This window comes from Nomascus leucogenys, chromosome 13, assembly GCF_006542625.1.
Source record: "Nomascus leucogenys isolate Asia chromosome 13, Asia_NLE_v1, whole genome shotgun sequence".
NCBI lineage: Eukaryota > Metazoa > Chordata > Mammalia > Primates > Hylobatidae > Nomascus > Nomascus leucogenys.
The window spans coordinates 43,270,807-43,295,953 of record NC_044393.1 but is presented as its reverse complement, the minus strand read 5'-3'; positions in this window follow the sequence as shown (position 1 = coordinate 43,295,953).

Genomic DNA, 25,147 nt, shown 5'->3' with positions numbered 1-25,147 from the left:
AGGAGGGAGCTAGGGACTATTTGGGATGTAGAAGTATCAAAACCTGTGGGCTGAATGAGGCAGTGTGTGTGCCTGTGTGTGTGCATGTCTCCGTGTGTGTGTGCCTATGTGTGTTTGTGTGTGTGCATGGCTGCATGTGTGTGTGTCTCTGTGTGTGTGTGCCTGCGTGTGTATATGTGTGTGTGGTGTGGGTTGGAGTTGATGAATGGGGAGAACTCTAGGAAGAGTGTCAGATTCAGGCTTGAGCAAATGGCTCGGTGGAAGGGCAGAGAGGTGGGGTGTGTCACTGGCCAGAGGGGAGGGTGCAAGAGAAATAATCAACCCTTGCTCCAGAGGTCCCAGGACACCAGAACTTGTGCAGTGGCCTTGGTGACAGGGACACTGCCAAGATCAGATCCTGGAGGGCCGTGTGGAGAAACACATGAACCTGGGGCCAGGTGGACAGCAGAAAACGTGAGACAAAGCAGAGGAAATGGGGGCTCTGGGGATAGGAGGGAGGGACTCTTGGGCCAGTATTGATTGGGTTTCCTTTGATGGCCTGGGGCCTTGTCCTGGGCGAGCACCTTCTTATAGGATAGCACTGGGAGACCAGCAGGTGACAAGGACATTGCGATGTGGTATCCAACACCTGGGTCACTGCAGTAGTAACCAGAGTTCTGTCTTTTTTCTGAATGTAGAATTTTAAGAGCCAAACATTAAATTCTTTATTTTTTAAACATGAAAATTTCAAATACAGACTGGTTCACCATCAGGAATGCCACAGAGAGGGTTGTTCCAGATGACTCCGAAAGCCCGTCCAACTCTAAATTTCCAATCATTGGATGTTCAGAGCATTAGCAGTGTCAGATATATATTTCTTAACCATACAATAGATTTCCTACTTTAACTACATAAATTTGTTTCAAAACCAACCACTATTAGGGGCATTCTGTGAACTTATCTCATGTGCCATTGAATTTCTAATAGGTGATACCTAATTTTAAATTGTAGTTTAGAGAAAAAATGTTGCTATTCTATTGCTGAAACATAATTGATATATGAGGAGAGTTTGGCTTTGAATATACTTCTTTCTCTGTATATATTTATTTTAGATTTCATGAGTGAGTATTTGATTCTTAACACATTGAGGACATTGCAAAAACATGATTTTACTGGATTTTTCAGAATAATAAAGAGAGGAATAATTCTTTTATAGTTTAGTAGCTATCTAAAATAATTTAGACACTTTTGACCTTGTTTTCCTGATGTTTCTTTGAGATGAGGAGGCAGTAATTGCAATTTCACTTTTTCTATTGAATAAAAAACTAAATGAAGTGCATGACACATTGCTTTTCTAACCCAAATTCCACAGTGCAACGTGACTTTGCACTAGAAAAGTCTTTGAAACTAGAACAAAAGAGAGAGTGGAAAGGGAGACTCAACTAGAACCAAGTAGATACCACATCTGACAGAAGAGTAGATTATTTTCAGTCCACTGAAGGATGTGCTGGATGAAGCAGTGTGTTTCCTCTCATCGCATTGCCTGAACTCTATTTAGATACTGTGAAATGTTCTGGGATATTTGTTGAGCTTTAAATTTAGTAAAACAATATTTTATTGTTCTAGAAACAAAAAAAATTAAGTTATTACATTAATTAGGGAGTGATCTGAGAACCTCATTGTGATATAGGAGCGGGGCAGGGAAGTGCTGGGAAGGCAAGGGCATGGTCCCTGGCTAGGACTCCATCCCTGGGTTTGTGCCCGTGGACCTAGGTGAGGACAGGGGTTTCTGTTTTTGTGTCCAAATGTTGCATTTCCCAAGACCACCCTGGCCCACCATGCCCCCATCCTGTGCCTGTAAAAACCCTGAGACCCTGGCAGGCAGAGACACAAGTAGCTGGACGTTGAGAGGAATGTGCTGGCAGAAGAGCACATCAACAGACGCCCACAGACACCAGGCCAGTAGGCCATCGACCAGTGGAGCTATGTGGTGATGGATTGGCAAGAACCTTGAATCCTGGACATGACCATTCTACAATGTTATTGTTAAATTTTTTTCTTGAGCAAGGTGTGTATAAATAAGTAAATAAGGGCATAATGTCAGGTAAACTGAATGGCTGGAAAGTGGCAACCAGGATTTAGTTATTTGGCATTATCACAGATTTTTCAGAAACACTCAATTTTTAGCAAAAAACAAGTCCCTTCCAAAATTCAATTTACTGCAATTGATTTGCATGTGGTTTAATGCTGTTAACAGTCTATAAATAATGGACTCAAATATTTGAAGTTGTAGATGCTTTCGTACTGTTTTAAACAAACATAACATATGTGCAAATGGTTAAGAATACCAGAAACATTGCAAGAATGCTCTTTTTAAATTCTGAAGATACTGCTGTATTTTAAAGCATCAAGGATGATTTAGATTTTTGGAAAAACAGAGAAGGCATGAAGATTTCTGAACCTGCTCACACACAAACCCGTCACAGCCGCTGTGATCTATAAGCCAAATTTGTGCGAGAACTTTTCTTTTTTGAATAACAACAAAACAACAAAAACCCTCCTAACTGAAACTGAGAAAGGACTAGAAACTTTGTTTTCTTACTAACGTGAGGTTGGAAACATATTGGCTTTCAAGTGAATTGACCGTGACCACAGCAGCACTTGGATCTGGTGGAGCCGAGATTGCAGGCAGATGTGAGTTTGGCACTTGCATGCCCACGTTAAAAAACTTTTCTCCTTTCTCCTACCCGCACATTGAGGCTAGCCTTGCTGGAGAGGTGCAAACTGATTACAGACTCACATTACCTGGAAACATGCCATTGACTTAACATGGGGTCTGTCTACTTGGGCTCTGATTTTTGAAAATGCAACCTTTATCCAGAATATTTGACAAATGCTCAGAATGCTCAGAAATGTATTAATATACAGCCAGACAGCTGTCAAAGCAGCAGGCTTCTCCCCTGGAGAGTCCATTAACCTCACTTCCACTTGCTGAGTAAGGAGCTCTGTCTTGCCTGAGAGGGACCATGGTACCAAAATGTATGGATTCCAAGTGAAGAGTGAGAAAAATAACTGAAGTATGAGAAAATAGATTTCTTGATAAGGCCCAAAGACTAGCTCATTTGCTAGTATGTGTTTTAAATGCCCGTTTTCTGTTTATTTTACTTACCTATGCATTTATCTATTCATCTCTTTTCAAAATGCTTTGAAGGTGCAATGATGATATGCTATTTTATGAACTAATTTCCTTAATATACAAAGAGCTCTTATAGGTCAATAAAAATGTCAAAGCTTCTGAACACAAAGAGAAGTGTAAATGATTTTAAAAGATTTTCACTTATTAGTTGAACAGAGATGAAAACTTTGAAAATACGCTGAGATAACCAGTGAGAATGCATAGTGCTGGTGAGGTTGTGTTAATTGGACTGTAAACTAGTACAAGGTTTTTAGAAAACAATTGGGCAATATCTTTCCAAATTTGAAATGCATAGATTTCCTTGTCCCAGAAATTCCACCAGAATTCTTCTAACAGATAAGAAAGACTCCCATTCTGTAGGTTGCCTGTTCACTCTGATGATAGTTTGTTTTGCTGTGCAGAAGCTCTTTAGTTTAATTAGATCTCATTTTTCAATTTTGGCTTTTGTTGCAATTGCTTTTGGTGTTTTAGCCATGACTTGGAACCAACCCAAATGCCCATCAATGATAGACTGAATAAAGAAAATGTGGCACATATACACCATGGAATACTATGCAGCCATAAAAAAGAATGAGTTCATGTGCCTTGCAGAGACATGGATGCAGCTGGAAACCATCATTTTCAGCAAACTAACACAGCAACAGAAAACCAAACACGGCATGTTCTCACTCATAAGTGGGAGTTGAACAGTGAGAACACATGGACACAGGGAGGGGAACATCACACACTGGGGCCTGTCCGGGAGTTGGGGACAAGGGGAGGGAGAGCATTAAGACAAATACCTAATGCATGTGGGGCTTAAAACCTAGATGATGTGTTGATGGGTGCAGCAAACCACCATGGCACATGTATACCTATGTAACAAACCTGCATGTTCTGCACATGTATCCCAGAACTGAAAGTTTAATTAAAAAAATCCTGGGAGTTATAACTTTTGTTCTGGGGGAAAAAAAAGACTCCCTCATGTGCACAGAATTTGAATCTGGTACAGTGGCTAACTCTGGGGTTGGGAATTGGATACCAGGAGGCAGGGTGGGAAAGAAAGTCATTTGTTCTCTGTGCCATTTGTATTGTTTAGGTTTCCTAAGCATGTGCCTGTGTTATATAGTCACAGAAAGGTAATTTAAAAATATATTTGTTGCTGCATAAATGACTATAAATTCACTATAAAAGAAGAAATGTCTTACAAAATTAACCCAAATCAAACTAAATGATAAGAAAGTGATAAATGAATGTAAAGGGAAAACAGAGGTAGGAGCACTAGGATGAAGCCAGGGTGAAATCCTGTGTTATGAGTGGATGCTGCAGGTGGGCTGAAGTTCCTAGCAGCAAATAGAATAGTGAAGGGAAGTGTCACAGGGTGAGACATGATTCAGGATGTCTATTGAAAGAAAACAATCTTTTGCCAGAAGTATAACTATCCTAGTCCTGAGATTAAGAGAAATTTCTCCTGTGGGTCCTCACAGAAAGGATTTAATAAATAATGTCCTCACAATCAAGCCCAGGGTAAATGCAACAGTAAGTTTCAATATCAATCTATCCCTGAGGTAGATTAAATTATGGTTCAAATTCTCATTTCCTCCATGTAATGGCTCTGCTTTCTACCTTTGCCCGGAGACTTAGCAGTGCCTCCCACCAGAGCAGGCAGAAGGTACATCTCACTCTACCCTCTGACATCAGCTCCCTCATGGAATTTCCTTTGGCCAATGAGCTGAGAGCAGAGGCATGAGTTGTGTCTAGCCAGAGGGTTTAAATGTGCTTGTGTGATTTGGCTTGGCCTTTTGAGCTTCAGCTTTCTCCATGGGAAAATCATGCCCTGTGTAGCCATTGCTCCTTCAACCTGTGTCCTGGAATGAAGACACATGGAACAGTCTGGAACCTAAAACAAAGCCTGGAGTTCAGCTGAGATCAGCTAAGGTGTGGCTGGGACCTGTGCATATGGAATAAATGTTTGCTCCTATAGGCAAATGCGATGTGGGAGTTGTTCATTACTCAACATTATTGCAGCAGAAGCCTGGTGAATATATCCTTAGAGAGAGAGAGAGGGAAGTGAAAAGAATTTCAGGAGGAGGCTTTTGAATTGCTGGGGATAATGAGAATAGGCAAGCACTCTAATAAGATGATATGAGCTTCCCCTAAGATCAAGACTCTATTTGAAGACTCCAAGACATTACCGATGATGAATGGATTACTATATGAGGTAAATACAGTGCTCTGTGAGTGAACTGCAAGAGTAATCACTTGTACCTCAAGAAAACCGCCCCATGATCCTGAGGACAAATCCTGAGGGCATTCATTGAAAGAATGAATAGAAATTGGGATGGATAAATAAAATTGTGTGTGTGTGTGTATGTGAATCTGTGTGTGTATGTGTAAGTGCACGTGTACATGAATGACTATGTATGTTTATGCATGTGCATGCATTTACATGTACGTGTGTTTGTATGCATGGGTGTGCATTATGTGTGTGTATGCCTGCGTGTGTGTGTGTGTGTGTGTTCTCTGTGGAGGGAGGAGACTGGAGATTCTCTTCCCCAACATTTGAGGCCAGTTTGCCAAAAATCTTGGCGCTAAATGTATGTCCAGGTTACAGATCCACACACAAATGCAGACCCAACAACACTGAGGCTCATCTTTTGGATTTCTCCCCATCTTCTTCACCATGACTCAGTTCTCCAGGGAAAATGTTGTTGCTACTTTCAGGAAGAGTCCAGGGTGACAGCTTAAGGTAGAGTCTGGACATGTGCATGAAAGCACAGCCATGATTCTTTCTAATCGGCTCAAACAAAAGTCTTGGGCAGTATTTTGGCTTTTTTTTTTGAGACATGATCTTACTCTGTCACCTAGGCTGGAGTTCAGTGGCGTGATCATAGCTCACTGCAGCCCTTGATCTCCCAGGCTCAAGCAATCCTCCCACTTCAGCCCCCTGAGTAGCTGAGACTACAGGTGCCCACCACCACACATGGCTAATTTTTTATTTTTTGTAGAGGTGGGGTTTCACTATGTTGCCCAGGCTGGTCTCGAACTCTTGGGCTCAAGTGATCCTCCCGCTTTGGCCTCCCAAAGTGCTAGGATTATAGGCATGAGCCACTGTGCCTAGCCTATATTTTTTGTAATTGGTTTTCTGAGTCTATAAAAAAACAGGATGTTCTTCAGCTATCTGGGGACTTTTGGCTCCACCCCAGGCCCATAAGTGAATGCAACAACAAGGTTTAATGACTGTTGGACACTGTGTTTATCGAGAGACATGCTGCAGGGAAGCAGAAACAACATAATTGCCTATAAAAACACCCTTTAAAAAGTTAGCAGTCTAATCCATAAAAATGAATTTTGGCAGGTGCAAATGTAGCCAGGGCCAAGGCAGGGCGTGTGGTGGATAGGGGCAGGAAATCCATTCAGGCGCGGAGGCTTGTCTGCTGTTATCCCTGGAGTGCGCCGACCCCTCTCTTGTTCCTGCTTCTTTTTTACTGTCCTTCCTCCTCAGCAGCCATCCTCACAGGTTTGATGTATGTCCTTCTTTCCTGCCTTCCTGCTAGCTCTGAAGGGCATTTTCATTTGAAATGGATGTGTATAGGGAATGTCCCCATCCTCCTGATGCTTTTTCACTCAGCACTGTAGCTTTAAGACCTACCCTTGTGGCTCCCCATGCACCTAGGTGGTTGCATTAACTTCTTCATGGTATTCCTGACTGTCCCTTACTGCATTAGTTCTCCATCTCCCAATCGCCCACAGCTTCCCACAGGTACAAACAATGCTGGGTGAACATCCTGGTTCACATCTTCCGATGGACCAGGGTGGGGACTTCCCTGCCGTATGTACCTAGAAGCAGATTCCCTGGATCACAGGGTGCTTGTAGATTTAGAAGATGTAGAATTTGTATGTCTCAACTTGCAGTAATTCTTGCATTTTGTTCTTCCTTCACAGCCCTTCCACACCAGTTCCTCCAGATGGTCTTCCATTTTTGTTGTGATGCTGCCTTCCTGCAGGCTGGGTACCTCTCAGTCATCTTTGTCTTCTCTCTTCCCTTTCCCTTCATATCCAATCAGCTTCCTCATGCTCCTACCTCACCAGGTCTCCCATCCACACTTCATTTTTTCATTCCCACCATCACAAGTCTGCGTCAGGTACTGATCATCCTTGAATAGATGAACAGTTTTCTCATTGTCCCCCACTTCAGGGCTCTCCTTACATGAGGTGATTGTAGGTAAAAATGCACATTTGAATCTGGTTACTCCCTGGCCTCCAACCTCCAGTGACTCCCCACTACCTTCTGGGCTGGAATCTCAGAGCCTGTGGAAAATGACCCTGGTCTTCTGTCCCCAGCCAAGTCCCTCCTTTAGTCTGTCTCTTCCACCCTCCTTCCTCCAGCTCCTCCTCACTGCCCTTGAGCAGTACCAAACCTCTCCATTTCTTCCAGTCCAGGATTGTCAAACTTCAGAGAGCAGAGGGAATCTGAAAGAAAAGGTGGAGAAGGCTGATGATCTTATTGTGACAATTCCTGCTGAAAGGATCCAGTGAGAGAATCACTGTTCTGCTTGCTCATGTATTGTTTTAGTTCGTTGCAGTAAAATAAATATTTGCATGGAGGGGAAAAATGGCTTGATTTTCCCTGGTATTGTTTCCTTTGATATGATCTCTTTCTTTCCCAGCCCCTTCCTGCTGATGTCTTGGTTGGGGTGCCCCTCTGACTTTCATTTTTCTGGGTCTCAAGTTCCAAATTTGAAGCCTGATGATCTGTCAGACAGGGTTCTCCAGAGAAACAGAATCAATAGGGGGAGAGGGAGAAGAAAGAGAGAGAGAGAGAGATCTGTTTTAAATAATTGATGTATGCAACTGTGTAGCTATTAAGTCTGAAGTTTGCAGGGCAGTCTTGCAGGCTTGAATCCAAAGGCAGTCCAGAGAGAGAATTTCCTCCTTTTCTGCAGGGACCTCAGTCTTTTCTTTTAAGGCCGTCAATCGATGAGACAAAGTCCACCCACAGTGTGATGGGGAATCTGCTTTACTCAAAGCCCATCGAGTCAAATGTTAATCTCATCCAAACACACCCTCACAGCAACATCCAGACTGGTGTTTGACCAAACAGCTGTTGGGTACCATAGCCTAGCCAAGTTGACACATAAACTTAACCATCATAGGATCAGTCCCACCATGCCCCATGCCCATCTTTGGACAAGTGTTCTAGCCTCCTGCCTATTCAGGTGAGTTATGGGAGAAAAATTAGGACCCTATGCAAATGCAGACTTTCTTTTACACTGTAAATACCACTGACATTCTTGCTCATCCAACTGGGACATTTTTGCCATTCAGTTTGTCAAGCAAATATAACGATGTGTATTTTCAGCACACACTTCCACTGTTTGGCAGATGTCACAACTGAAACATGGTACATGGGTGTAGGCAATTATTTGACTCCCTAGTGCCATATGGTGACATATTCCTTTTGTGATACTAGAATATAAATGTGTTAAATATTTTGTGTATGTGTGTATATGTGTGTAGGCATATGTGTCATATCTGGAATCTCAAAAATATCAAGGAGCCAGATGTATATTCATATGATCATATGTGTATATACACGTATACTATCCACCCCTTTAACATAGTAACAGCTTACATTTTTATCCTTTGGTTTTATTGAAGAATCCTGTAAATGAATAAAGCCATAAGAAAACATACGGAAGAACAGTCAAATAGGTTATAAATATAATCAACACTGTTTTAACAGCATCACAGAGTGAGCACGGAGGGAATGATGTTTTATTGATTATTTAGAGCCTAAGCCAGGCCTTGTGCAAGGCATTTCTCATGTGTAATCTTATCTGACCTCGTGAAGGAGCATTTTCCTTAAACTGGGGAATCTGAGGCTTAGCAAATGAAGTGCACAACCAGGATTTGAACTAAAGTTTACTTTCATCTAAATGTGCGTTTTTCTTTCTCTCTTTCTCTTTTTTTTTTTTTTTTACCCCTATCACATCATAGCCACATCTGTGGCCACACAAGGAATACTTTCCCAACACTCAGTAGCTAATTATTCGTAAGGCTTTAGGGTGACGGTGGGCCATGTGCAGAGATGCTTTGAAAGTCTTCCAGGAACCATCAGAGAAATGCAAATCAAAACCACAGTGAGATACCATCTCATACCAGTTAGAATGGCCATCATTAAAAAAGCAGGAAACAACAGGTGCTGGAGAGGATGTGGAGAAATAGGAACACTTTTACACTGTTGGTGGGACTGTAAACTAGTTCAACCATTGTGGAAGTCAGTGTGGCAATTCCTCAGGGATCTAGAACTAGAAATACCATTTGACCCAGCCATCCCATTACTGGGTATATACCCAAAGGACTATAAATCATGCTTCTATAAAGACACATGCACACGTATGTTTATTGCGGCACTATTCACAATAGCAAAGAGTTGGAACCAACCCAAATGTCCAACAACAATAGACTGGATTAAGAAAATATGGCACATATACACCATGGAATACTATGCAGCCATAAAAAATGATGAGTTCATGTCCTTTGTAGGGACGTGGATGAAACTGGAAAACATCATTCTCAGTAAACTATCACAAGGACAAAAAACCAAACACCGCATGTTCTCACTCATAGGTGGGAATTGAACAATGAGAACTCATGGACACAGGAAGGGGAACATCACACTCCGGGGACTGTTATGGGGTGGGGGGAGGGGGGAGGGACAGCATTAGGAGATATACCTAATGCTAAATGACGAGTTAATGGGTGCAGGAAATCAACATGGCACATGGATACATATGTAACAAACCTGCACATTGTGCACATGTACCCTAAAACCTAAAGTATAATAATTAAAAAAAACAAAAAAACCAAAAAAAACAAATAATAATAAAAAAAAAGAAAGTCTTCCAGGAAAATCATGCTTTATGACTTAGAATTTGGGGACACGACTGATCCTGAATTGAGATGGACAGGAAATCATTTCTTCCTCCTTCCTGCTTCAGCACACCCCTCTTCCCACTCAAGAGATTCTGAAGACACTTCAAGCCCATCTCCTTGCCAGATGCCTCTGTTTCAGAAAAGTCATTTTAAGTGCCCCAAGGAGAATGGATTGGAGGGGATCAAGTTGGGAGACTGAACGTGTAACACAGGTGGGATATGATGGAGATGGGAGTTGATGGGAGGCCATCTGGGGAGTATAATCTACCAGACTTGGGGATGGGTGGCCTGGCAAAGTTGGGGGAGTTAGGCCAAAGATGACTCCCGAGTTTCTGGTTTTGGCCCTGGGGTAGATGGAGACAAGTTTGGGAGGACAGATAGTTCACCTTGAGTCTGTGGAGCTGGAGGTGCCTGTGGCCACTTGGGTGGTGATGTGGCCTCCAGGAGGGAGCTGGCATGGAGGTGGAGCTCCACGAGCCACAGTGACTGGCATAGTGCCAGGTTTCTAATAGGTGTGCAATAAATATTTGTGAAATGCATGGGATGTGGGGCGTGTTGAGCCAGGCGCGTAGACTGGGTTGGAACAGGGAGCTGACAGGTCTGCCTCTGAAGGCTGTTACTGTCTGCCTAGTAGCAGGGGTTGTTATCTGTTGGTGGGGAGGAGTGGGTGGTGATGTCTTAGGATTGAGCTGAGAGGAGCACTATGAGCTGGCCAACTATTTGAAGGAAGTGGGTCAATGACAAAGAACTCACTTTGTCAAAGACAAATGGGAATGACAAAGGGAGCCCTGGGCTGTGTCAAGGGCTTGGTTGAGGTTGATGCTGGAAATCATCAACCATCAAACATCATCAAACAATGGTACCAGCCCACTAGGTGTTATGACGTTGTCAACAGGTGTGGGCTTGGGTCCACGCAGCAGCAGTTGGATTGATTAGTAGTTGGGGTCTCACTGGGTACGTGCCATAAAAGTGAGGCAAGAAAGTTGATGTGATGGACAGGAATGGGGCTGATGGGATAGACTGGGAGGTCCCATAACACAGGGGAAGAAGGGCCTGCTGCAGTTGAGGTAGTTGAGCTCTCAGTGAGCAGAAGGAAAAGCGAAGTGGGTGCAACCAAGCAACTAAGGGGGCAGGAAAGGGGCTTCGGTAAGAGTCGAAGTGTGAATTTTAATTTCGGTGGTTCTAGGGATGGCAAGATCCAAGGTGTAGCCAAGGGAAAGAGTTGCCAAGGTGGGATGGAGAGAGGGAGGTCGCTGGAGGTGCGCAGCCCAGGACCTGCAGATGAGAAGTGGGATTAGTGGTCCTCAGAGATGCCGTGTTCCAAGGGGAGGCCGGCGATGGGCAAAGGACTAGCAGAGGGTTCGGTCCGAAGCCGCCACCAGGGGGCGCGAGAGAGCAGCAAGCCGTAACAGCTCCCGTAAAAGGCGGGAGCCGGGCCTTCCTAGGGGTTCCACAGAAGCGGACCTCGAGACAAGGCCGTGGGTGCAAGCGGTTTATTTGGAGGATGGCTGCAGGAGGCACAGGGTAGGAGCAGGGCTGGCAGGGAAGGGAGAGAAGGGAGGACGGGCAGTGAAGAGCACACGGATGGAGGGGCTTCTCCCGGGCCTGTGTGCAGCGCCTCAGCCTTGGCTCCGTCAGGCAGAAGGAGCTCCCGACGCCTCTGTCATCTGCTGGCTGCGGAGAACCTGGGGCTGACGCCGTCCTCCAGTAGCTCCATCCGGGAAAGGGCCACAGAGGCTGAGGGCGTCGGGGCGGGCACTCCAGGGTCTTATTCTGTTTGGGCTGCTGTGGACGAAATGCTGTAGACGGGGTGGCTTAGCAACAACAGAACATTATTTCTCACAGTTTTGGAGGCTGGAAAGTCCAAGATCGAGGTGCTAGCGGGTTAGGTGTCTGGTGGAGCCTGCATCTTGGTTCCCGGTGGGGCCTTCTCTCTGCCCTCACGTGGTGGAACGGGCGAGGGAGCCGGCTGGGGCCTCCTTTATACCGGCGCGAATCCCAGTCACGGGCTCTGACCTCAGAACCTAACCTCCGTCCAAAGGCCCCACCTCCTAATACCAGCACATGGGTGATTCGGTTTCCTGATGTGAATGCGGGAGACACACTCAGTCCGCAGCTGCCAGGTCTCCTGTTGGGCGAGATGGGTGTGGGAGGGGCAGGAGCTGTGTCACGGGTAGTGTCAGGACCCGCGCGGGATGCTGTGGATGACAAGGGAGCTGCTCTCACCTCCCGGCCCCGAGGCAGATGAGGCCCTCGAGGACTCGCAGCAGGCCTCAGAGAGGGCTAGGACCAGGGAGGGGCTGCGGATGGAGAGCAGAGAGACGGCCTAGAAAGGAGGTTCCCGAGGGCTCTGGGGAGGCGGAAGAGGGGACGCGGTGTGTTGAGATGCGGGGAGAAGTTCAGAGCAGCATGGGCATGCAGGTGCCTGGAGAGGGGCCTATCTGGGCTGCACCCCAGCAGGACAGGGCCATGGCGTGGTGTGGGTTTGGCTGGCTGCACAGCTTCTTGCAAAGTTTGTCCCCAGAGTCCTTGGGAGTAGAGGTCTTTCAGAAGGCACCACCTCCAGAGCGTGTTTCTGAGTAACTCTGAGGATGGGTTCCGGGTCATCACTGTGTGTTGGAAATAGCAGCACCCAGGCTGCTGGAGGAGGCTGGTCTCCCTGGCAGGTCCTGGCTGTGTCTAGAGTTTTGTGAGTCCTGGAGATGAGGCTCCGGTTTGAGACCCCTGGGGCTGGCATGCCCCAGGGGAAAGGCCAGAGCCAGTTCTCTGTGTTCTGAGGCTGTTTCTTCAGTTTCCTGCCAGAGAGTGTAGCCTCAAATGTGCTGCCTGACTTTCATCCAGCGCTGGACTGGGATGGATAAGAAGGACTTCTTTACTTTTTGTCATTTTCGTGTTTTAAAAATTGACATAATCCTTTATTCAAATGGGGCATTATATCCAACCTAATAGACAACCAGATTTAGGTGGAGCTGCTGGGAGAAAGGGTTCTGAATGTTAGATTCACTGTCCATCCACCGCCACCTTCCCAAGTGACCGAATGGAACCCAGTTTGAAAACCACCATTTCAGATAGGTTAAATCTACCCCAAATTGGAGCCATCATCAGACAGTCATGTACAGACACACTCTTGCTTTGGCTCCTGGAGAATCATGCGTGCAGGGCTGCATTTTGGTCTGAGTTTGCTGAGGACTGCCCATGGGTAGCATCATGTGGAGTGTGTGTTGTGTTCATTGGGCCTGTGTGTCATGAAGACACTGTGTACTGTTCATACAGAGACCCTTTGATGAGACACCACAAGAGAAACTCCTTGTAGGAGCCTCTGGCAGAAGAAAAATGGTTTTCTTCTGAGCTACTAGATTAAAAAAAATTTGTGGTTCCCTGGAATCCTATAACAGCATTTGTCTGCCTGCAAAGCTCAGCTCCAGGTTTGTAGGCCACCCAACTTAAGCCTTTGTGAACACATTTTCGGGAACTGATGCTACCCTGGACTTCACTGAACTATCCTACTTCATTTTTCCTTTACTCATCTTTCTTTACTTAATAGTTTTATTGAATTATTTATGCAAATCTCACCTCATCATGCTTAGAAAAATGAAAGAAAAGTTGGCTTTGGAACTGTAGGGAACTTGGACAATTTGAGGTTGGTTAAACTTGGGTTCCCAAGGGGCAGCGGTCCGAGACAAGGATTTGAATGAAGGGGTCCCAGGGGGTGTGAGCAGGGGAGTGGGGAAGTGGGGCAGGGAAGGGGAGGAAGCTTGGCGGTGGTGAAGAGCTTACCACTCTGGGCAGCTAGGCTAAGTCCTGCGGGGACTTCTGGGAGAGTGGGTAGAGCACTTCTCAGAGTGGTTCCATGGGAGAGCAGGGGGTCAGGGGCTATTTCTCCACCAGCTCCCATTATTCATGGTTTAAGCTTGGCTCCTGGGCATGTCAATTGCCTGGCACTTCTATCCAGCCCTGCATGTAGGCCACACATGCTGCTGGGGCCAAAGAAGGCCTTCTAGCCAAAAGTCACATGTGTTTGCCATAGGAAGTGGCAGTTGGTACAGGAAAGTGAGAGCCAAGGGTGTACAAATGGAGCACCAATAGTGTGGACTGCAAGGGTCTTCTGGAAGAGTTGACATAGAAATGCCCTCATTTACTCAGCGCCTGTTGATAGTTTCTTCTGAGACCCCTAATGCAATGTTTATAATGCAGACTGAAAGAACTTGAGGAGCTCGAGTGAAAACTGTCTTTGCTCTTTTGTTGTAACATCTACGTGCGAATATCGTGTCACAGGTGCTATTGTTTATACACAAATCCTGACCGATCTCCCAGTGGCTCTTGCAGTGCAGGGTTAGCAGGAAGCCGAGTTGTTTCCCTGAGTCATCCTTCACGGATCTGGAGGGCTGATTTTGTGTTTATATAAATTGGTCCTGGCTGTTCTCCTTCCTCTGAGGGAGCAGGAGCTCGGGTACACTCAGGGGTCAGTCTGGGACATCTGTTCTCAGAGCAAGGTGCACAGGACATTAAGGGATGCTGTTGCTTGTGGCTTGCCTACCCTGAGGTCGGTGAGCTTGTGGGTCTGGGTCTGCTGCTGCCCCATTTGCCCTTCACAGCCAGGCTTTACACATACATCTTACATCCTCACAGCTCAGCCAAGACCAGGCCATAATCCTTAATGAGTCTTTACTGAAGGTTCTGGAGTGACCAAGTTACAATATGAAAAGCCACTAATTCCTCCTACTGGAAGTGTCTCTGTACAGAGCTCCTAACAGTTCCTGCCTGCCCAGCTTCTAGCCTAATGCTGTTAGAAATCTTTCCCAAACAGCTCTACCTTTTTGAAAGTCCAGACCCTTGACATCCATCTGTCCCTACTCCTCAGAATTGTCTATATCTATCTTTTACCAATGGGGGAAAGGAAAGAAAAGGCAGGTAAAGAGTGCTGCTCCACAGAACCTTGGGGGATTAAAAAGCAGCAGGCTGTGCTGAGAGCCTAGGATCAGAAAGAATCTCACTGCACCCTCACCTTCTTTAACCCAGGCATAGAGTTCCCTCCATCCATTCCAATACCTGGAGTGTCTCACTGGTGTAGATGAAAACACGTCAGTCAGGTATGAGCAGGTCCTGGAGCTCTGACTAGGTCATTTACTATTTCTGAACAAAACTAGCTTTGTGCACTTTACAGAAACAAGTGGGATGGAGGGTATAAATGGACAGGTTTTTTTTCGCATTTATAATTTTAATTTCTAATTACTCATGTTAAGTTGCTAAGTGGAAGAAATGACAATAGCTATATCAATTAGAGTTTTCCTTTATTATTTTGAATATTTTTAGCTTTTGCACAGCAATAACGTAATCAACATTTGTTGTTTTAAAAATATTAACTTTTCGTGGGGGTATAATTTACAATGCAGTGCACATATATTAAGTGTGCACCTCCATCAGCTTGACAAATGAGGGCAACTGTGTAGCCTACACTCCTATCCAGAAACAGAACAATCCCATATTTCTAGAAAGTTCCACATGCACGTTCTCATCCGTCCATGCCCAAGACACAACCACTCTTCTGACATCTACACCACAGATTAGTTTTTCCTGTTCTAGAGCTTCATAAACATGGAAGAATAAATGTGTGTTCTGTTTTGTCCTTTTTGTCAGTGTAATTGTTCTGAGATCATTCACGTTGCTGAGTGTACATTATTTCACCCTTTTTATTGTTGAGTAGCATTATATTATATAAGTGTGCCATGGTTTGTTTATCCATTCTCCTGTTGATGAGTATTTGAGCTGTTCCAAGTCTTGATGATGGAGGGCATGGACATCTGTAAAGCATGAAAACAAAACTTGATTTATTCTCCTCTTCACCTTGTTTCCTACCTCCAACTGATGGCCAAGTCCTGTCATTCTTCTGCTATTTTTTCCCAGATTTGTTTCCTGTATCATCACTTTATCCCAGCTCTCTAGGCAGGGCCCACATCATCTCTTGACTACTTTACTGCATCAACACTGGTCACCCTGTGGGCTTCCTGCCCCTCTCTAATCTACTGTCCACCTGGCAACCAGAGTGAGCTTCTAAGAACACAAGTTAGGTCAAGTCACTCTGTTATAAACCGCTTCCCTTCAAGTAAAATCCCAACTCCTTGTCTCTGATATCGCAGGTATCCAGTCCCCTGCCTTCCCCTCCAGCCTCATCTCATTCCCTTTGCTGCTTTTTTTCACTGCCTTTCAACTGCACTAGTCTTCTTTCCGCCGCTCAAGCACACCCAGCTCATTACCAGCTCATGTGCTGTTCCCTGGTCTGGAATGGTGTTCCTTTCATTCTTCCCTAAACTGGCTCCTCCTTGTTCTTCATGTCTTCATGTTGGGGTGGCATTATCTGAACACTCCTTCCAAAGGGAACTCCCATCTCATGTTTTCTCTATCACTGTGCTCCGGTGAGGGTGACCCTTGCCCCTCAGCACTTAGCACAATTTGAAGCTCAATATTTATTTGTCTACTGGTCTGTAGTCTTCTCTCTCAGGAGCCCATTGGCTCCATTAGGGTAGAGAACAGGTCTGTCTCATCATTAGCATTATCCCATGGATGCAGCATGCAGTAGGTGCTCATAAGTATTTGTTGAATGGGTTTTATATAAAATGTTAATCATACGAAATTCTATTTTACTAAAATCTCCTTTGCTAAACAGTTCTGGGAATGACTGCGGTTGCAATCCAGTAGGTAAAATCCTGCCCAGGAAGAAGTGCTGACAAGGCACTTTGGACTTGGGAGGGCAAATGGAAAAGGATGACTTTCTGAGATACTGATTTGTGTTTTTATTTTTCCTGATTCACAAAGGAAGCCTGACTTTTTCTCACCTGCTTCAGCACAAAGTGCATCTTTCTTGCATGCTTGAGTTTGTGGATGAAGATTCATACCCACTACCCATACTTCATCCTGATAAGTAGATAAGTTAAATCAAATGCAACTTCTGCTTACTAAACACCATCGTCAAATCTTGAAACAGCTCACTGGATTTATGAGTATTGTTCTAATTTATTCTGTGCTATTTTAACTACTTCAAAGATAACAGTTCTGTATTCATTTATGAAAGTAAGTTTGCCTCATCATATTTTTAAAGTTTTAATTTCTCTTAGTGACACTACAAAACCAGCCACTGATATTTAATTTATTCCATATTTGTTGTGGGGCATAAGTGATGCTTTTAGAGTCGTTAGTGAACTCACAAATAGATGCCTGGCAACGTGCAGGTGGGGTAGCAAATGATAAGTCATTAGCCACTGTCTGCAGGGAGGAAATTATTCCTAGGGCTGAAGGTAAGCTATTTTGGAAGCAACGTTAAATCTTCAATTAACAGGAAAGCATTTCATAATTTGTAATTCACATGTGGCATAATTTACATGATTTGTAAATTACTAAATGGTTCCCTAGTGCACATGTATTTATGCATCCATTCATGGTATAATCTTACCTAATTCCTCAACATTTAAAAATCATAGCTTTATGTTTGGGAAGGCCTGTCTTTATTTCCAACAGAATGCAAATTACTCACAGCCAGGATATCTGTACCTTAGCAAATGTTAGCAGTAGAAGAATGCATTTTAACACCCTCATTCTCTCTCTCTTTTTTTTTATTATTATACTTTAAGTTCTGGGGTATATGTGCAGAAGGTGCCGTTTTGTTACATAGGTATACATGTGCCATGGTGGTTTGCTGCATCCGTCAACCTGTCATCTAGGTTTTAAGCCCCACATGCATTAGGTATTTGTCCTAATGCTCTCCCTCCCTTTGACCCCTACCCTATGACAGGCCTTGGTGTGTGATGTTTCCCTCCCAGTATCTGTGAACACCCTCATTCTCTAGTGGCTCAGAGTTTGATAGTGACAAAACAAGGATTCAAACCCTGTCTTTGAATCCAGTCCGGCTGTTCTACAAACTTAAGTTGAGAATGAAAGAAGAAACACTAGAGGACAAAGAGGAAGATAGAGAAGGAAGGTGGAGAAATTGTGGAGTGAACACAAATCTGTCAGAGAAGAAACTAAAGGGTCCCTTTCTTTCATACCTGGTGACTGCCCACTGCTCTCTGATGGAGAGCTGGGCGCATCTTGAAAACATTAGGAAACTATTAATAAACAGTGGCTTTTGGCTCTTACTGCATTTTTCCAGAGTGTTTTAGAAAATTAGAAATTAGAAAGCCATGGGTTTTCTCATTAAAGGATAGAATGTTTTTGAAGAAAATGGAGGATTTAAATAATTTTTGTTTGCTTAGAATATTAACATAATCTATTTTAGTCTGATGAGATATTTGCAGGTATATTTGTTTTATGAGTGTCAAAGTCTCTGATATATTAATATTACTAATATATTAGTACAAAATACTAATATAATACTAATATACTACAATGTATTATGTCTATTATATATATCAGTATATTAGTTATATTAATATATTACTAATGTATTAATAAAGAAAAAAAGGATGTTAAACTAGACAGGATCCGGCATGTCCTTGTGGCATTTTGATGGAGGCCTTCACCTCAACAGTGAGTTAAGCCTGGAGTATGAGGATGAGTTCTGTGCATCAGCCACTTTAAAGTTTGTTTGTCATTACTTAGTATACAACAGAGAAAACCTCAAAATCCCTCTTCACTTCTCTTCCAACTCTGCTTTTCCCAGTGTGAATGGAATCAAACTATATGTATTGTTTAGGGATCTCCTTTCCTTTCAATTCAACCATGTGTTTTGGGTGCTCTTGTTCTGACTCATGAATCTGAGAACTCTTCCCACCTCCATCATTATAGAGGCAGAGGATTGTAGTTGTGAAAAGTTTGTACATTGGAGTCTGACTTTGAGTCCCAGTTTTCCCATGGACAGGTCATGTGACCTTGGGAAAATAACCACCTCCCATGCCTCAGGTGCCTCATCTGTGAAATGGGGATAATAATAACACCTACCTCAAATAAAACAATGCAAGGAATGCCCTAGAACAAACGCCTGACACATAGTAAGTTCTACCCAAATATTTATTATTATAATAATTGTATAAACATTTGACGACTCCCTTAAATTGTTTTCTATTACTTGCTATTTTGAATAGTGCTTCAATGAATATCCTTGTGATGTGGTTTGGCTGTGTCCCCAACCAAATCTTATCTTGAGTTGTAACTCCCACAGTTCCCATGCATCGTGGGAGAAACCTGGTGGGCGGTGATAGAATTATGGCGGCAGGTCTTTCCTGTGCTGTTCCTGTGATAGTGAATGAGTCTCATGAGATCTAATGGCTTTAAAAATGGAAGTTTCTCCACACAAGCTGTCTCTTTGCTTGCTGCCATCCATGTAAGCTGTGACTTGTTCCTCCTGGCCTTCTGCCATGATTGTGAGGCCTCCCCAGCCACGTGGAGCTGTAAGTCTAATAAACCTCTTTCTTTAGTCAAATGCCCAGTCTTGGGTATGTTTTTATCAGTAGTGTGAAAATGGACTAATACACCTCGTATGTATAATTTTGTATATATGAATCGTTTTCTAGGACAACTTTCTAGAAGTAAAATTTCGGAAGCAAAAACCTTAGCCTTTGGTAGCTACAACTACATCGCCTTCTAAAGGTCTTTAACTATTTATAATTTTACCAGCAGTTTAAGGGAGAACATGTTATCTGGATCCTCTCTGATTTTTAAAATCTATTCTTTTTCTATCTGGTGGACAGGAAATGGCATCTCATTCTCATGTTGATTTGATGGATTAATATTTTCATCATGAAGGTGGGTGAAAACACAGGTGGACTTTGATCAAGTTTGCCATTAGCAATCTGGGCAGCTGGATCAAAGGCTCAGCATATTGGCTAATGCAGAATGTAATAAAACGGCATTTAGAGGGGATCAGCACAATGTCTCATAAGGTAGGTTCCAATGCTCAGCAGGCCAAGTTCCAGAAGGGGTGGTAGCCTAACAGCAGTGTGCATGGAACTAACTTGAGGGGTTCCAACTACGGCAAGAGTGGGATTGGTTTCTTAAATTAGCTCATATAAGCGTGCGCTGCCCAAGACAAGGGAAGTCCTGGATCACATTGCGAGTTTTGAGGAAAGGTCAGCTCTCTCTTGCTGAGGGTCTGGAGCAAGATTAGACATATTTTTGGGCATATTGTAGAGATATTTTAGGTGTATCTCCTGTTCTAATGAACATCTACAGTGGATTCTAGAATAGTGGGCGATTACTTGAATGACAAAACTTAGAAATTCTGTGATTGTCCAAGTTCTCCAAGGTTAAGGAGGAGGAAAAAGCACCAAGGCAGATGAGTGCTTCCTGGAGCAAGCAATAATATTTTTCACTGTAGGAGAATAATAGTCTTTTTAAAAAAGTAGTTATAATAAATAATTATATAATCATTACCACAATCAATATATAGAATAGTTCCATCCCCCTCTAAATTTCCTTGCTTCCCATTATAGACAATCTATTCCCCCCATTCCAATCCCTGGCAACCACTGATGTGTTTTCTGTCCCTTTAATCTTTTCCAAAGTGAAAAAATAAATGGAACAATGCAATATCCTGTGTGGTCTGTTACTTGTTTCACTCAGCATTGGATACTTGTTGACCATGTGGCTATGTATCAGTAGCTCATTTTCTTGTATGGCAGAATAATATCCTGTGTCACGGAGTACCACACAGTTTATTTACCCATTTGTCCCTTGAAGAACATGTGGATTGTTTAGAATTTTGGTGTTTATGAATAAAGCTGCTATAAACATTTGCTTTTAGTTTTTTGTGTGTGTGAATATAAGTTTTCATTTCGCTAGGGCAAATATTGAGCAGTGGGTTGCATGGTAAATGTATGTTTAAAAAGTAATCATGTTTTTAAAGCACCACATTTTTATTTCTGCATACTCAGTGATTTCACTTCAGAAGTAGGCGCTAGGTCTGATTTTTTCACATATAGGTGTTCACTTTTCTCTCCCACAGCAGGTGGTGAGAGGACTGTGAATATCACAGAGTTCTTTGAGGTTTTAAACACAAAATTGCTCTATAAGTACAGGTAGCAAGTGTGCAGGAATTTCCTTGGTAATATTTCTGCTGAGGAATAACAAGAGAGTAAGTAAATTTACCTTTTAAAAAATCACGACTAAAGTGTGAAGGTCAATTGCAAAACTTTCAGGTAAGAAGGATTTTATTGTTCTTCTATGCTTAGCATTCCTTCTGCTATGCGGAATAGTCCTGGAGTAACTTGACACGTAGAAAGTACCATATTTTAAACAGAACCAATTCATTGTAGTGGCCTCTGCCAGCAATAGAAACTTGCAGAACGTACAAGGAATTCAAACATCTCAACAGAAAAAAACCCACCAAGTTTCCTCAAAAAACTACAAATAGAACTGCCATATGATCTGGCGATCCCACTTCTGGGCATTTATCCAAAGAAAAGGAAATCAGTATATCAAATAGACACCTGCAAACCCCATGTTCATTGCAGCATTATTCACAATAGCTAAGATATGAAATCAACCTAGGTGTCCAACAACAAATGAATGGATAAAGAAAATGTGGTATATATACATACTATGGAATACTATTCAGCGGTTAAAAAATATCCTGTCATTTCAGGCATCATGGATGGAGCTGAAGTTTATATTGAGTGAAACAAGCCAGGAACAGTTAAACACTGCATGTTCTCACCTACATGTGGAAGCTAATACAGGTTGATCTTACAGAAGTAAAACGCAGAACAGAGGACACTAGAGACTGGGAAGGGTAAAGGGTAGGGAAAGGTAAGAAGAGATATGTTAAAGAATACAAAGTTACAGCCAGATAGGAGGAATCATTTCTAGTGTTGGATAGCTGTAGGATGTCTAGAGTTAACAATAATATATTAGACAGTTTCAAATAGCTATAAGGAGGATATTGAATGTTCACAAGGCAAATAAATAATAGATGTTTGAGATTATGGATATGGTAATTACCCTTATCTGATCACTATGCATTATATGTATTGAAACATCACTAGGTACTCCATGAATGTGCCAATTAAAAAAAGTTTCACCAAGAGCCACTAAATCAACAGAATTTTGTGGCAACATTATGCAGACCCCGCTGTTGAGAGTAAACACTATTTGATATGATATCAAGTTCCATCAGTTTGCATGAGATCATCAGATGAGAGGGCCATAAGCTTCTTCTGTTCTCATAATTATGCAGATTTATTGTTTTGAAACAAAATCAACTTCTCTCTAAAATAAGCAAGGACGTTGGGGCAACCAACTATTCTCAGAGAAGGAGTATTTTTAATTTTTTTCAGGATTCTTAGGAAAATCAAATATCAAATAATATATAGGAATGTAGAGTTCAATGACAAAAAGGAAATCTCTTGACTATATGAATAGTTTCACGAAGTCACAGAATTGGTTTAACAACAAAATTTTATTTGGCAAGAAACTTACATTTGGATTTAAAGAACAGTGTTTCAAGTCAAATTCATCAAATTAGCAATCCACTGTGATTTTTCCACCTTTTAAAATGAAGATTCAGCAAATTTTAGAAAGCGTAGCTTTTGGTTAAGAATGACATCATTTTGTCCAAATTAAAAATAATTTATGGTTAGGGAATAAAAAGAGTGTGCCAAAATATCTCAAAGAGCAATATGAAGTAAAATAATAAAAGGTATCATAATTGCTAGACCAAGCCAGCCTATTCAAAATAAGAGCATTACAGAGCACTCAGTTGCGGATTGGTCTTAAGTGGCCTTCAAACAAACACATGAGAAAGTCTGAGGACTGAGTTGAAACATTTCTCTACCTTCTTCCTTAATTTTATTGCTGCTATTAAATTTTTAATAACCAGTAATTTGTGACGTTTAATTTTAATTTTTATTATATTTTTTTCAGTTGTGGATATTTCAAACATTTAATTTTTAGCAGTAACAGATAAAAATAATACAGAGACACTAGAAACCTAATTGGTTTTGAATCTTGAGCAATGGCTTAGAAATGTTCATATGATGAAATAAAATGCTTTGTATTGCAAGCTTTTATTTAGGAATGAGAGCTTCTTAATTCTGGGTCTTTGGCCAATATCCAAAGTCAAATGGTAGAGACATATGAAAGATGGTTAGTAATTAATCATGCCTCACCGGTGTGCCAGGAACGTAAACTCACCAGGAGCCTCTCTCAGTGCCTTATCAAATTACTAAAACTTGACTTGCTTTCCTGGATTAGTAAAGTGATACACTGTTGATTCTGGAAATTTGTAACTTAAGATGATTCCTCTGCATAGTATTCAGCAAACCATAAGATGGTATTTTGATAATTTTGAGTTTCATCAAAATACAGATTATTATCCTGCGTGAGTCCACTGTAATCTTAGCACAGAGTCTGCAAAGCGGTGGCTCCAGGGGCTGGTTTCTCAGAAATGTAGGGCATTCGGGATCAGCTAACAGAGGAATGAGTTCTCGATGACTCCATGTGCGTCAACAAGCAGTTTACGACTTCTTCTTTGAAACAGAAAACAAACAAGAGTGTAGTTTTGAAAAGTAAACTTTTTCTTTTTTTTTTTTACTGAGGCTTATATAATTTTCTGTTCTGTAAGAGAGATCTTTTAGGACCCAGGGAATTATTCTATACCTTGGGGACCCGGGAAAAGACTGTGTACCTGGCTGAGACTGATGATGAGCCAAGTGGGATGCTTATTTCCTCTCTTTAGTTACAAGTTTCAGGATCAAAGTGAGCCTTTGAGTTATTTGTCATTTTCCCCCTAAATATTTTTGTTACACACACACAATTTGTATAGTGGCTTCATCAGAAGCCTGTGGCAATCCTTCCTGGCTGTGAAACCAGATGGCCTCACACAATGTGGTCCCAAACCAGCAGCATCAGCGTTCTCTGGATACTTGTTAGAAATGCAAAATATCAGCCCCCAAGTAGACTTAATCAATCGGAAACTCTGGGGATGGGCCTAGCAATTTACGTTTTGACATGCTGAGGATTCTGAGGCATACTCAGGGGTGAAAACAATTGATCTGTATAATGCTACCTTACAAATAAGTAACTTCAGCTTAAAATTCTTTCTTTCTTTCTTTTCTTTTTCTTTTTCTTTTTTTTTTTTTTTAAATCCTGGAAGGATTCTGCTCTCGGGCAACACAGCAAGCCAGAAGTGGCTAGGAAATTAACAACCACAAAGGCAGCCCTTGTTCAAGATCTAACTATCCCACCTCCTTCTCCATTGTGGGCGATAATTCTAAGAGTGATTTTTTCAGTTTCCCCTGCAGAATTAGCTCCAATCGCCACCTTGATAGCTGGTGTAACAGCCCAGCTTTTGTAATCTGCCTTCCCTTTTCTGTGTTACTTTCCCTTCCCTGAAGGTGTTCCCTATACCCCCGAATAAGCTACACTCAAATCCTTCCATCAGTGATGCTTCTTGGGGGCCCCAAATGAAGACACTCACCTACTGCAAGTGTTCAGTAGAAATCAATAAACTGAGTTTCCCCTTCATTCTAACGCAAGTAAGAGGCCATCATTCCATTTGTGATCCTACTGAAGACAGACAAAAATATACCCAGGACTGCAGGGGCCCTGGTTAAGAACATGGGCTTTAGAGCTAAATTCCTGCGATGGAAACTGGCCTTCCCTCTCGGGGACTGTGTGACTTTGGGTTCATTTTTTAAGGTCCCCATGCCTCAGTTTCCTCATAAAACAAGCAGAACTATAGTATATGTAGCAGGGAATCGTTATGAGGATTTAATAAGTTAAACAAGCAAAGTGGCTAAAATAGCATCTGTTACATAGTAAACATTTTATAAATGTTACCTACTATGATTAATATTGTTTTCTTCTTTGTTTTTTCTTGCAAATAGTTTTAAGTCTCCTTCAGTTCTATTCATTTTTTTTTCTCTAAAGAACTTCCCCAGCATTCCTCCATTTTCTCGAAACTGTTTATCATGCTTGTTTTCTGTCAAGCCATGGGGCTCTGTACAGCATGAAACAAGAATAAGATTCTATTACTTATCCTTCATTTAATAGTATACATTTGCCAATTAAGAGCTTTACACAAATTTTCCTATTAAATCTTTTCAACAACTTCTGGATATGGATAAT